This window comes from Aphis gossypii, chromosome 1 (genome assembly GCF_020184175.1).
Source record: "Aphis gossypii isolate Hap1 chromosome 1, ASM2018417v2, whole genome shotgun sequence".
Taxonomy (NCBI): Eukaryota; Metazoa; Arthropoda; class Insecta; order Hemiptera; family Aphididae; genus Aphis; species Aphis gossypii.
In genome coordinates, this window is record NC_065530.1 from 19,892,664 (window position 1) to 19,908,474 (window position 15,811).

At 28.3% G+C, this 15,811-nt stretch overlaps 1 protein-coding gene across 3 annotated transcripts in view; it reads left to right on the top strand.

The window, feature by feature from the left end:
- The first annotated feature begins 609 nt into the window (after positions 1-609).
- LOC114126242 (serine-rich adhesin for platelets) overlaps positions 610-15,811 on the top strand; it is a 238,023-nt gene continuing 222,821 nt past the window's right edge. For 2 of the 3 annotated variants that reach the window (XM_050198246.1, XM_050198249.1), the window contains exon 1: positions 610-1,363. The gene's annotated coding sequence lies outside the window, so the exon portion shown is untranslated. The remainder of the gene's footprint in view (positions 1,364-15,811) is intronic. The other variant, XM_050198248.1, reaches the window with a different exon arrangement.

Consider the following 15,811-nt stretch of genomic DNA (forward strand, 5'->3'; position numbering starts at 1 on the left):
TTCACGTTCTTGTCGTTTTTTCGGTATTTAATACTGTTGACGCCGCAATGAAATGTAGTAAAAAAAAAAAAATAATAAAATAAACATGAAATATAATATTATTAATATTATTATGACGGCTTTGGTTAATAACGGATTTCGGTGTAATCTCGACGAACGTTTTTAATGAGATTCGGGCAAAACGTCTGTAGTGGAGATAGGCACGCATAGCACGAGCGGCGCCTTCACTTGGATCCTATCGTCGTCAACACCGCGTATATATGCTCACAAAATTTTATACACTATTATATTGTATTAGCGTGCGTGTACGCACATGTGCGTATTTATTTTTTTCACGTCTCTCTCCTGCTACTCGGGCTAGTCCTCCGCCGCCGCCGCCTCCGACAGCCTCCTCGCACGCGCTTATCCCCTTCGCACCACACACACACACACACACACACGTCTTTCCCGGAAGACACCACCGCCGCCAAAACTGGGTCATTGTCTCCGCGGCGGCGGCGGGGAGGCGCAGCGGGGGTGGCACGCGCGTGGCCACACGGTCGCACCGCTAGACCGCGCGCGCGTCCCCGGAGCGTGGTGGCCACCGGCGAACGCGCTCGTCGCGACAACCCGAGCGTTGTCGGCAGTCTGCCGCGGACCATTCATCCCTGCCATTCGCCGAGCACGCGTCTAAACGCCGTCGCGCGAGCGCCGCCCCCCCAGCCCCCCGCTCGCGAGATTTCCCGCGTGACGGTTTGCGTCTCACTAAAATAATTATACACATCCGTCTAGTAGTTTTCACCGTCTGTTTTAAGTCTGTTTAACCGCAGTTAATTTTTGTTACTTGTTACTTGTTTTTATTTCGTTTCGTTTCGTTTCGTTTCGTTTTTTTTCTAACTATCGTTAATATTATTATACCATATTATTATTATAGTTTACGACTATACTACTACCATCAGCACCACCACTGTTACTACTACCAATATACTGATACTCTACCACCTGCACTATCACTACTTGGACTACCATACCACGAAAGCTACACGACTACGCAATCCAAATTTAATAATAATATTACCGTTATTATTGGACAGTCGATCCGAAAACAACAACACGCGCCGTCGTTGTTTCTCGGGAAAACGAAATTAAACTTTTGAAAGTGTGGTTTTTTTTTTTTTTTTTCGGGTACTTTATTTTCATTCGAACCACGCGACCGGTACTGAAAAGTTGGTTTTAAATACCGCTGGTACGAAAAATTTCGTGATCGCCTTGTGTGCACATCTATGAGGACGTGGTTGGGACCCCGACTATTGGTCGCGGACCAGAAACCGGTTTCGCACTGGATGGAAACGGCCTCAGTGCCATAAACGCCACCATAACACAGGTCAGTTTCTATACAAATGAATATGAAACGTAGGGTGTTATCGCTGCAGTCGATTGTGCATATATCTGTAGTTCAGTATGTTATCTATTACCTTTAATGTTGTGCAGAATTTTAAAAACATCATTGGTATTAACGTATTATTATGTTTAAAAAGAAATTAAAGTTACATTATTATTATAATAACTAAAAAAAAAATTCCAATTAAAATGTCGTCAATGTGAGTGATAGATTTGAATATTGAATATTCGTTTTGCGATCCATAGAAAAAAAATAACATTTTAAATGTAACGGATTATCATATTTAAATCATTAAAAAATTATATTAAAAAATTGTTTATCATAAAAAAGATAATAAAACATTAAGTGTATTTAAAAATACATATTTATATGGATTATTACATATAAAAGTATTTTTAGTATAAAAAAAACGTAAGTTATTTTATTTGTAAATATTAACAACAATAATTGTATGTCTAATAATAGCATAATTATAGGATATGTTACACCTAAGTAAAATTAGGCATTAGGCAACAAGTAATAAATTAATGAATAACAAACACGTTTAATTAAACAAATTATTATAATAACAGTATTATAACCTACCTCAATAAATTTAACAATACAATGATTGTATTAGTTGTGCGAGTAAAGGAATGTTCCATTTATAGGACTCATAAAGTTTAAAAAAACAGATCTATCGTCCAGTTTACGGTACGCCTCTATTGAACGAGGTGAATTCATTTTAAATAAAACAAAACTTATATAAAATCAAGAAAAAAAAATTACATAACTCGATGTTTTTTTTATATATATTACCTATATTACTTAAGTTACGTATAGCTAGGATAGTAGGATGTATATGAACCGTTGTTTTTTGAGACCTATAAAACTAAGAAAGATTTAACTGCTTACTCTATGTTCCTTCTCTGCTTTTTAATATTATTAATATCATTATTTTAATGTACCAGGCGTGTTCTTGAAAGGAATTCTTATTTCATGTCTGTGAACGTAAGAGATTACTGTCTTATAATTCTATGGTGTTCCAGCAAAAACATTTTTGGCTATAAAGTTCAGTAAGATAATATATACTTAAACTAAAAACTAAAATAAGTTTATGCATTTTCATAAGTTTAAAACACGAATTTAATTTTAATTTTTCTAAACATTTTTAGTTTTGTTTTCGTCAACTTAAGAGATTTTAAAAATTATTGAAATAACATTTAAAAATATACATAGCTACATTATTTTGTTTTTTGGTTTAAGTTCACTTTTAAACAATGGTGGTACTAAGTATACTTAGTATAAATTATATCTCATTTTAATTGTTAAATAGTAAGACAAGTTGATTAAGTCGGTACACGTTTCTTATAGTAATCAATGATTCAATAGTATATAATGTTTTATACTTGATTTATTAAATTAGCATTAAATAAATTAAGTACAGTATTTAGATTTATCGTATTATATTATACTTTAATAACTGCATATTTTGTTTGTTTGAGTTTTACAACATATCGTTATAATTCTTAAAAAATACTTTAATTTAATTCAACGTTTCTTTGTAATATTTTCTTGGATATTTATTATTCTAATGAACGGAATTATTTAACGACAACAAATGCTTTTTATTAAATTTATTGAAGAGTGCATTATAAAATAACACTATATATATATATTATTGGATATAAGGATTTATATACCTGTATAATATAGGGATTACAAATATCAACTGTCATAAACGTTATGGTTGTCTGCTTATTTATTGTTTTAATTTATGTAACAGCTAATATTAAGATATTATTAAGACAATACTATCATCATTTTCTTAAACACAGAATATAAATTATAAAATCATTGCGAATCACATTACGTTTAATGTAAGATACCAAAAAAACAAAAATATTTTGAAAAAAATACATACATCTAAATATTTTACACATATAACCTACATAAATAGTAAAATATTCAACATTTATAATAACATAAATCTATATATATTTTCTTTTTATCTATGAATTGTGTGTAAATTAAGACCAATCCATACGTTCTACTTTGTTACTTTTCTACAGTTATATTATCATAACAAATATAACTTATACATACGATTTATAATTTATTGTATATAACATCTTTTTGTATCAGTAAACACAACTGAATTACTAGTAAATTATAAATTTGTCATGTGAATTAACATTTTTGTTCCAAAAATAATTCAATTGAACAATCACAATATAATTATTTGTAAAATAAAATTATTCAAAAGTATCTCCACATTTGAATGTAGTTTTGAGGAATCACACATATGATGTGATATAAATATTTTTATAACTACTCCGTGTGATATTATGATGTCGTACATGTGTTTGTGGTGTGTTCGTTTGAAATCTACAACAATCGTTTACTTTACAGTTTATGTACGCATATTATACGCCATTTAACAATATCGTTAACGTTATAATTATATATTATAAAAGCATACCATCATAGATGCACAAATGCAGACAAGTACACACCTTTGAGAGACACACACGGAAAACAAAACGATGTGGACTTTATTTGAAGGCCTCTCAACGTGTAGTGACGGCGATGACAGAAATAAACTGATAGATATGATTACACAGACCGTGACGTCCGTTTGTGATGTCGCGGCTATTTCAGTTGGTAGGCGCCCCCGCACAGCACGTGGTCTAAACTCATAAAGACGACGAAGAAAAAAAATATCCGGTCGCACAGTTTGAAAACGAAATTGTTCTAATTCGTGTTCAGTTGTTAAATCTGTAGATCATAACAAACATTCTACTTTTAAATATATCTAGCTGAACTTAATAATGCATACACAAAAAAAAATATATTAAGTCTAACACGCTGAACGTGGTTATTCAATATTATACTTATCTACACCAAGTTGTAACAAACTGAAAATATGCGTAGTTCGATTGAAAACAAAGTTCACTGTTTAACTCCGTGCTATTAAATAGTTATATATTCATATTACCGTAATTATTTTCGTTAAACGATTTCTGAACAAGTTTTAATGATATTGTACCATAGTATCGTAAATTTGTACACGATTACACAATGATGCTAAAAGTGTTAAACGATAATGATTTCATAAATGTTTAGTGTGATGATAAAAAAAAAAAAAAACAAAAAATAGCGAAGCCGATTAATCTAAACACAAATTAGTAAAACGAAAAAAGACGATTAAACAATTTAAAATATCCCGGAACTGAAAGGTTATTGGCACCAATGATAAAATATGTGTACATTGCATAATGTTATAGTAGATGACTAAACGGTGATATACAAGTACAGATGTTTATTTATTTAATCGTGTTTGGTATTGCTGCTTTAAAAATATTTATTTGATTGTTATACTTAAAATATGTATACTGTTGGTACATGTGTTTAATACTTATTAGATATACCTCAAAGTGAAACGATATAGTGAAAATATAACATAAGTAATTACTAATTACTGATGTAGATGATTGATAAAAAAAAAAAGAAGAAATTAAACGGCAGTGTTATTATAATTAAATAGATACATAAACACATACCAGTTAATCATAAAAATTATGAAATTTAGATTAAGTAATTTCTTAATTTAATTTATATTTATAAAATAAATTAATCAGATTTATACTAATATAATAATAGGCATGATTAATTATAGTTTCTATAATTTGTAAAAACGATCATTTTTAACACTGCGCTGACTACCTACTTGAATCTAAATTTATTTTATGAGATATATAAAATTGCATTTATGTTCTTGTAAAAATATTTATAATGAACATGGGTGATGTATATTTTTTTGAAATAAAATCATTATAAATATGATTAAACCGTTTATTTTTAAATAACAAAAATACGTTGTCCGAAAAATGCGCGTGATACATCAAATGCGAACGTTTGTTTCCGCCACATAAAATTAATAGCGTGCCATTATTTTTTTTATTTGATTAAACAATTTAATATTTTTAATATTTAATGTGTGCACAGCTATCACGTATGCTTCTATACACTTATTAGTTAAAACTGAGTGTGTAGTCTAAAAAGAAAACTTAACGAGACAATGTGATTGATTACCCATATTTAGAAGTTTTATTAATGCTATATTTTTATATATAATACGCATGTATATACATAATAGGTACGTCATATCGTATACAATTTATGAATGTAAAATATAAAAAAAAAAAAACAAGAGAAAAAATGACGTGGCTTCGTGTACCTTCATTCTACAGAGAGTAATATAGTTATTACACTGAAACTGAAATCCTTCTCCGAGACGGTATTCATACGCCCGCGTGAAATTCTTCTCGGTAAACGGCTAAGTTCTGCAATATGTATAGCCAACGAGCCCGGATGAGCAGTTCGTCGTGACCGATGAGTAGTGTTTGGTCGGTCGACACGTTTCTCTCGTGCGTCCAGTAACTCGCCTCTTGTCGCAATACATGGACGAGACTGCGGAAAACGCACCGACAGACATAATGGTTTTGGCGGCTTTAGAAATAGGTGTGGAACGGTGAAAATAATTAATCAGATGGCCGATAGCTGTTCAAATGGCAGGATGTTATGAGGGGGGAGGGGGTGGCTCAAGTGTGGATGCGGAGTATGGACCGCACAGTGTCCGCTGCCCGGCGTAATGGAAACGAAATTGAATGGGAATCTCGTTCCGAAGATAACTCCTCCGTGGTCGTTTGGGGGGAAGGATGCAGGGGGCTTACAAAAGGAAACTGGAAACTAGGCCTATACCCACAAACCGACACGCCGACCCTCTTCCGCATATTGATTGCCATTCAGCGTATACACACAACACCACACCCTCATCTGGCCACCACCGATCCTATATATGTATAACGCCACGTACTGAGACTCGAAACAAAAGCCCACACGAACTGCAAAAATAATAATAATAATTTATCTGTATACGCTCATACGCATATGCATTATACATCAGTGCCGATACGGTGGCATGCATTTTTCGTTACACGTCAAAAACCATCACCACCCTTTTCATTAACCCGTAGGCAAAAAACAAAATATTGGTATGTTTTTTACACGCTCAGAATGATAACGTTTAAACCAGAAATTCACGACTTTCTCCCACCACCCTATTTCGGTGATCTATTGGTCTTTCCCTTTGCGGGTCACAACCGGTGGGTATGTAAACGTTTTTACACATAATATTCTTGAAAAAAATATCAATAATATTCGTTTGAAATTATTCGTATTCAAAATATGTATGTTTTTTTCAAAAACGAAAGATGAGTACAAGACGGTATTATGAGTATAATTATTACAGACAAAACAACCAACACACATACATAAACACACACTGTACTGTGCATAGTATAAGACTAGGGTCGAATTTTCCACGCTGTTCACGAAACGCATATTGACGACCGGGCACACTGCGAAAATCCATTAACATTTCCCTTCAATTAATTAACTGTTTTGTAAACGATACGACTAACTATTACGACGATGCTACAACTTCCGTGATGCCAATTATTGTATTGGTTTAATTGTAGACATTATTATTTATTTTCAAACACTTCCGGAGTATTAAAATATATCGAATGCCAGTAAAATAACTATATATATACATGTATATTATGTTTAAACTTTAATAGTGTAGATAATTATACATACATAAAATTGACATAAATTGTTTATGGCTGACGTACAAGCAAATTAACAATATTCAATTCTGTAAACGAAAATGTATGATCGACACCTGCAAATAATTGTGCATCAGATGGCTATGATACAATAACAATGACACTTTCAATTATACATAATATGAATCATAATATTACCTTTTATGTATTTCTCGTAAATGTTTTCTTGACAATAATATGTTCATTTATTAATAAGGAATATACATTTTCAAAAATTCTCAATATTATATTTTTACATTTTTACTATTTTATTATCATTATTGTTAATAATAATATATTTTAATTTCATAAAAACAATGTGGTTTTCATTAAATATGTTTTATGAAATGTAATTTGTCATTACATATTTTTTTAAATAACATTTTTAATTATTTTTACGTTAAATTAATCCAAAAACACTTAATTATTTAATACAAGTGAATAACCTCGTTAGATGATGGTTACTTCAGTATATTATATACTATTTTAACATTAAAAATAAAGAAACACTAAAACAGTAGGTAGGCACTCGAATTAAAAGAATAAAAGGTTAGCGTGTTAATAAGCTATAAGGATATAATCAAAAATAAAGGGCATTTATATAGTATCGTTGTTGTACATGACTTGTAGGAATGAAAAATCGGATAAAAATGTTAACTATTCGTGATTTCGGACACCTAAATGGCAAAATGCATGTGGCGCGTGTTCAATTATAATTCACATAATTGCTGCATTGCCTTCTGGGCGGCTTTTTATTTTATCGCAATGTAGTATTTTCTAGATAATGCATAATATAAGTATATTTTATAGTGGTCTGATATCGCAACACACCTACACAATAATCGTTTTATGAATCCAACTGTGTTATTCATTAGGTCTCGGAGTAAGTAGGTATAAAATATCATTGTGAAATTGTTAATGAGGGTTCAAAGTTTATGTAAACTTATCAGGGTGGTGGAAAAAATTTCTTGTGTACATGATAAAGTTGGCCACCACTTTTAACGGGTCTGGCCTCCGTTATAATTCATTATGAACATCGGATTAGTTTATTGCACGCCAAGTCACCAGTATTACACAAAGAGCACGCTAAGCAAACAATTTTCAAAGAATTTTACTGCGAAGTAATTTACTGGAATAAAAGCGACAAATACAACACGGTTATTTGATGAAACACACTTAAATTATATAACACTTTTATACACGTCATATTTATGTTATAATCAAAAACCTTAACTTCTACTTACAAATGTATGCAATTTTAATCTGAAGTAAATAATATAAATTGTATGAAAATTATTAAAATATTATTATAATAATCCATCCATCACAAATGTCTTTTTTATATATATAGTAAATATCCATGTACATATTCATAGTATAATAAATGTTTTAATATTTTTTGCTTATTAGCAATTGGTGTTCAGCATAAAAATATGTTATAAATTATAATATATTTTATATTTGGGGATGTTGTAGAAAATTAAACTTTTATACATTTCTTAGATATAAAATGATGTTTACTTGTTTTAAATTATTTTAATATTTGATTGCGATCGAAATAGTTTATAGTAAGGCAAAAAATTATCGTTTTAAAAATTGTTGTCGTTTACTTAAAGTGGTTTTTCATTTGAGTAGAAATTGGACAAAAGAAGGCAATGCATTATAAAAATGAAGTATCATATATCACAGTGCACCCTAACGCAATGGCTAGCTTTCAAACGATGAATTATTAGTTAGGTTTTACGATTTTCAATGGGTTATTTGTGAATTTTTATGTATAAAACAAGTTATTTTTCTGTAGTTAGATACAATACTACAATATAATAATATGGAATAGACCATAATAAATTGTTGAATTCAAATTATTTTCTTATTTTGCAAAATAATATAATCATTTTTTTTTTTTTAATATTATTCTAAATATACCAAGCATAATATTTTGTTTTTAGTTCATCTCTAATATATTAATTATAAAAAAAAAAATAGTAAAGTTAAATTAAAATATATAAAAAGTAATAATATTGTGTGCTTGTATGTCAAAATATGAATTTTCATATATTTTTTTTTAAATGTTCATCATTCTTTTTGTATTTTGTATTAAAATAAATTGTTACAAAAATTACATAAGTCTATTAAATATATTGATAAAACTGTATATTATAACAATACAATCATAAAATGTGATATTCAGTATAAAACAGTGGTTATATAAATTGCCTTAATAATTAGAAGCTATATTAAGTTTTAACAAAACAGAATATTTATTTTAAAATACGAATTATTCATTCCAAAATAATATTAAAAATGTATTTTATTCAAAAAAATCAATGCAAAGTTATCCATGCGATTATTTTATTGAGAATGGTTTTAAGAAAACCAATTAAAATCTAATCGAATTCCATCAATAATCTATCACATAAAATATTTTTTGTAGATACATTTTTTAGGTCTGGTCACTTTTTTATGATTCTTTTTATTTCATTCCCTACCTTATCTTGACTTCAAAGAGCAAATAATTCCAATTTTTCTTCATCTTCTCTTAGCCGAGCCCGACATTGGTATATTGGTATATTGGAAGCCAAACACGATAAACCGTCCCCAAGGACGCGAACTACGGTGACAGGGGTTTTGTGGGCTCAGGTCGAAGAAATACAATTATTTTTCCCTTCCAGTTCCCTGCCTTATGCTCACCGACTGCAACAAGTATAAAAGGGACATTTTTATTTTCCCTCCGTCGCTTACCTATAAAACCACACCCTATCCCACAGACGTTCCCGAACGTGACGTATCCGGGGATTTTAAGTCGGCAGGTCGGAGAGAAAAAACAATTAGATTTATTGCTATACCAATTCCCTCCAACCACACCGCCATTTTAGCTACCGATCGCACAATGAATTCCGAAATTGGATCTTTGTTCTCCTGACGTAACTTGCGGTGGTTCACAAAAAAGTTTTAACCGTATATATTGAAGGATAGAAAATAACAGAGGTGCGTTTTTTTTTATTCGACGAAAGTTTGAAACTCTCAACTTGATAGAAAGTCGAGTGTCGTATTGATGATGATACATATATATTCTTACACAACCCCTTAAGGTAACCTGTTAATTTAAAATGCAAAAACCAAATTTCATTGCAACAGTTGGCTGGTGAATGTTTTCATCTCATTTCCATACAAGACTAATGATAATAATAATGACATAAAATTAAAACTAAAAAATATGAAAGTTGCATAATGCACTTATATGTTTCTTAGTAATAAGAATAAATATAGTAATAAGCTAAAAATTAATTCAGAATATTGCTTTAATTTAGTTTTACATTAAATTACAATAAATTTATTCACGATTTTCCAAATTGTTTCGTATCTATCGTACATTTAATGTTTTAATATACGAGTAGTGTACAAAATATTTAATTAATTTTGAAATTACTTAGTTATACTTAAATAATTATTTGAGATTTAGTGTTATACTTTCATTTTGAATAGTATAACTTATTTAATGATACATTACATTTTTCATCGTGATAATGATTTGCAGTTGAAATTAATAACTTTTAGTTTATAAAAAGAGTCTGAAACCGGTGACTTACTTGTATATATGTATTTTATAATATACTTCACTTAGAAATGAAAAATATAAAAACAAACAAAAAGTAGTTAAAGAATAAAAATAAATATTTTATTCCTAATATGTGGTCTCATATTTAATATTTTTAAAATAAAATTAAGACTTACAGTGTTATATCTTTAAACTTTTTAGTAATTGAATATAATTTAAATGTGTTATACTAACTTTTATATTGAAGGCAATATTTCTTCATGGATGGGGTTATAAAAAAAAATTTGTATTTAAAAAAAGCGGGTAAGTGGGTACCGCTCTGCTGTACATTAGGTTCTGTGTGGATCCCTATTATATATTATAGGAGTGTTAAATTTGAATCCAATCATTTTTTCCAATGAAAATTTTAACCACACATAAAAAAAAATTTTCAGTGGTCTATAAATAGGTAACTCAAAAAAATTCAAAATTGTTTGAAAAATTAACTGTATAAAGATGACTCTAACATAAACATTTGGTATTTACATTGATTAGTTTTTGAATTACAACCATATAAAAAAAATCGATTTGGTTGAAACTTGGTTTTGTGTAAAAATTCCGTTTTTCTGTCATTTATTTTTTGTTTTTCTCGTTTTTTTTGAAAACTGTTGGAAAATGTTTACTTTTTACCTCTATAATCGAAAACCTACCTCGAAGTTTGAAATTAAAGTATTATTTTGACTAGTTATGTTATACACAGATACAAAAAAAATATATATATACATACATTATTGTAAAATCAATACATTCATCACTCCGTTCAGAATCTAAAAAGTATTATATTTGTATTAATTTTCAAGTATAAAATGAAAAATGTTTACTTAAGTGTTTAATTATTGTAGCTTGTCAACCATATATTATACTTTAAGAGTTTTGAAGAAGTAAATATCCTTTTGATTAAAACAATGGATTTTAATGACCTAGATGTTAAAAAAGGCAACAAGAAGACTTAAACTCCAACTATGGACTTGATTTAAGATACACAATTATTTTACGTGTAAAATTATGAGATAATATGTACATTTTTTGAATTTACAGCTTCTTATTATGTAAATTTTAGAATCAAACATTTTAGAATACCATAGAACCTAATATTGATTTCTAGCCAAAATTCGTTGTCGATGTTTGATCGTTTTCCAGGGGGTTGCCAACGCGTGTCGAGTTCATTTGGCCTCTGTGATTGATAAGATCAGAGGTCGGATGAATCTCTTGTGGAATGTAATAATGTTAGAGTGACGATAATTTCGCGTTCATAAAAAAAATCGCGATTTTTTCCCCTTTCTATAATTTTTTTTCGAACTTGGACATGAGCCAGCTGGACTTAGGCCAAACCAAGGCACACTCGCGTGTACCAAAGCCTGTTAAAGTTCGTCAAGTTAGAGACGACTGTTGGTCATTTTAAAACCCATAAAATGCATTTTTGTAGACCGTAAAAGAAGAAATCCGTTTTTTAAGTCTGACTCGTAGCAATAAACAATTGACAATTAAATACATTTTGTCCGAGCATTTTATTTTTCTGATATTGGTATATTTTATTTAAAATTATAATTTTGTAAATTATACACAATTAGTAGTGAAATGATTATTTATTTTATAAATTTTAACTAACAGTCTGTTATGTACACCAATATATTTTATCATCCTGTATTGTTTCATAAATAAATAAGAGAAATAATATAATATTTATTTGATCTAATTTTAAACTTTTTTTAATTATTTTATATTGATTATATTAAAATGATTATAAAAATGTATTTATAATGACATATTCTACGTTATTTCTATACCATTATTTCCGTTATTTATTTATAATAAATTAATAATTTAAAAACATTTTAATATATAAATGAAAATCTAAATGTCAAGAAAATAAATAAGAACTATTATGAATGCACAAACTACATACGATAAATAAATTATTATTTAAAACTGGTACACATAAAAAAAAAAAATATATGATAGATTTTCATTTAAAATAATATTAATTATACAGATGGCGTCTAAGAATATTTTTGATATTTTAGTTCTTAAATTTTGAGTCAAATATCAAACTTAAAATGATTATGAAATAAATATAATTAGTATTAATTTCAATAGAAATAGAGTAAATAAATATGGTGTATGAAAAAATAGTATCAAGTATGTTTTCATGTTGTCCGTTACATTTAACTACAATATTATAATATATTTTAAATGACATAAAAATAGAAATATGTTTAGTAAAAAAAAATTGGTAACGATACTTTTTTTGTTTTGTCGTTGATTTTTGAAATCTTATAATTTCATGAATTACTATAAAATTATAAAATGAAGACATAACACTTAAATGTACATAGGATAATTATTATTGATGACAGTAGTTATGATAAGACCGTATATTTGTAGTCTTTTACAAATTGAAATTTAACTATTTATGTAATAACTTTTGAAGTTGTTGACGAACTATAATAGATCATCAAGATCTTTAAAAGAAAAAATAATTGTTTTTGTTTTAATTTAATAACAATGGAGTTTATAGAATCATGCTTTTAAACACGAATGAGTAATTTACTCACGCACGCACTAGGATTTTTTTTATTCATTTAGTGTGTCCTACAATTAGCCCTAACATGATGTTTTTCTATTATTATTATTAGGTATAAAAATAAATATATACGCATTTACTATTCAATATTCCTTAAATTCGGTTAAATGAAATGACCAATAAAAGCTACTATAAATTACTAATTAATAGTAAATAATATATTATATCACAATAAATATTGGCATGAAAATATTGTTTAATACCTAAATTATTTTTTCAATGAAGCCTTTAACCTTAACTGTTTTGAATCACTTTGGGAGAGATAACACACCCCATTTGTTCTTTGGACCATAACTACAACATAATAAGAAACATCCAAAGGTCTTAAAACTCAGGAATTTTACGAACATTGCACCATAATAGCCACTCGTGGTAACGGACCAAGGATAATAACATTGGAGGTTCAACAGGCATCTACGTATATATAGAAGCAACTATGTTAGTGTGTTTCTGACCACATTAAATAATTTCGAAAAGAACTTTATGTTGAAACCAAAGTTTTAAATGCATTATTTTCATAAGGTCATTTTAAGAGTAAAAACTATAATTAATAAATGACTTAAAATAATTAGAATTAAACTAATATAAAATTAAATTAAAATAAAATATTAAATTAATTAATTATTTCTAGTTATATATGGTGGGTTAATTAAAGTAACTAAAGTAAAAAAAAAAAACTAATACCTAAGTTTTTTTCATAAGTTCTACTTATCAACTTCATTTTTTTTTTAAATTTCACTATCTTGAGTCCCGCCCTTCCTATCACCACGGTATTATTATATAATGACTTATTGATGGAGAAACTAAAAAAAAATGTTTTTCCAATTTTCAATTTTATTTAAACATTTAAAGTGGTGGATATTTATTGGCAACACTAAGAACTTGGCTATTTTTGAATCTTTGCCGATCCAGTTTATACATACAAACATTTATAATATTATGATTATAGTTACGGTCAAGGACAATGTAGTAATAATAGTAATAATAATATGCTATAGCAAGTTTAATTATGTTTAATTATTTAAATAATATTGTTTTACTCAATATTTACTTATTTATAAATAATTTGATTTAAAAAAACACATTTATTTTGTAAATACATATAATAAATAATAATAGAAAATATAGATTTTTTTTTTAATAATCGATTATTACAGATAATAAATCATATTTCATAGATTTCATGCGTTGATATTTTAGATTCTTTATAACATAGAAATGTTTTAGTTATTCTTTGATGTTTATTTTTATCATATTTTTCTATACACGCTTTTCGAAGCATTTCAACTATTTCAAGTAGCACCTTTCTGTACCTATAGAAAAAATACTATATGATATATTATAGTATCTTGAAGAGGTCACTTTTCTCAGTTTCTTTAAGTCATAAAAAAAAACTATCAACAATCGTCGAACTATTTTAAAGAAATTTCAGGTAGCACGATTTTAATTGATTTCCGCTCAAATTCATTTATTGAATGTAACGATTTATTATATTTTTGAAATTGAATGGCACATCTGTTGTGAAGTACTAAGTTGAGTGAGATTCTATGTGTAGCCGGATCTTTAATTTTTATATTTTCATTCAGTTTGTATTATCTAATTCATTGTAAAACATTAATAGAATTAAAATGTTAAATCATATACATTTTACTCATATTATTTAATATTTTGAAAACTTAAATATATAATATACATCGGTAAAATTTCATTGGATACATTACATTCATTACATTGATTACATTGGTATATAATTTAGCTTGTAGTATTAAAACATAATATATAATTATTTTGTCAACAGTGACACTCAGCTTATAATTTAAATGTCATTAAAAATTATAGAAATCACAATTTTCTTTAGATAGAATTTTTAAGTGCATAAGGTATGCATTAATATAATAATAACTAACATAACTGAAAATATATAAAAATTCATATTTTATGGATCTTGATTTATATTGTGATATAAACAAATATTTTTCAAATGAATTGAGCTTTTCCGAATTTCGTTGTACTTAATTTTTATGTGTACATAATGATGAGTGCATATAATGTCATGATTTCTGTTGTGTTTGGCACATAATGTAATTCTCAAAACAACAACTAACGTTTTATGTATAAATCACGAGCAACTTTCTATGGCATTCCTAGCGTTCAGGTTAAATGAGCTGTTGTAGACCTAAGACTTTATTTTTAACATGCACCGCTTTTCAGGACACCTCCACCGGTAGGATGGTGAGGGGTCAATGTGGGCGGGTAAAACAAATCTTTTTCGGTTAATTTTGATTTACAAGCTTCAAGGTATTTCATTACGAAAGTGCCGCGTCATTAACGATCTATATATAATAAAATATACACATAATACATATATATATTATATATATATATATTAATTTCTTGTTTTCATTTTTTTTTTTACTCCGTCATTTTTCCCCTCCGATATAGTGTGGTTTGAAAATAAATGTGTGATTCATGTCCTCATCCTGGACACATTTCACGACGGTTAATGGTTGACGCGTTATGGTCTGAATACTTCACAAATAGAGTATATACCTATATGATCGCTTTTATATACGTATGAGGATTTAGATATATCCGGT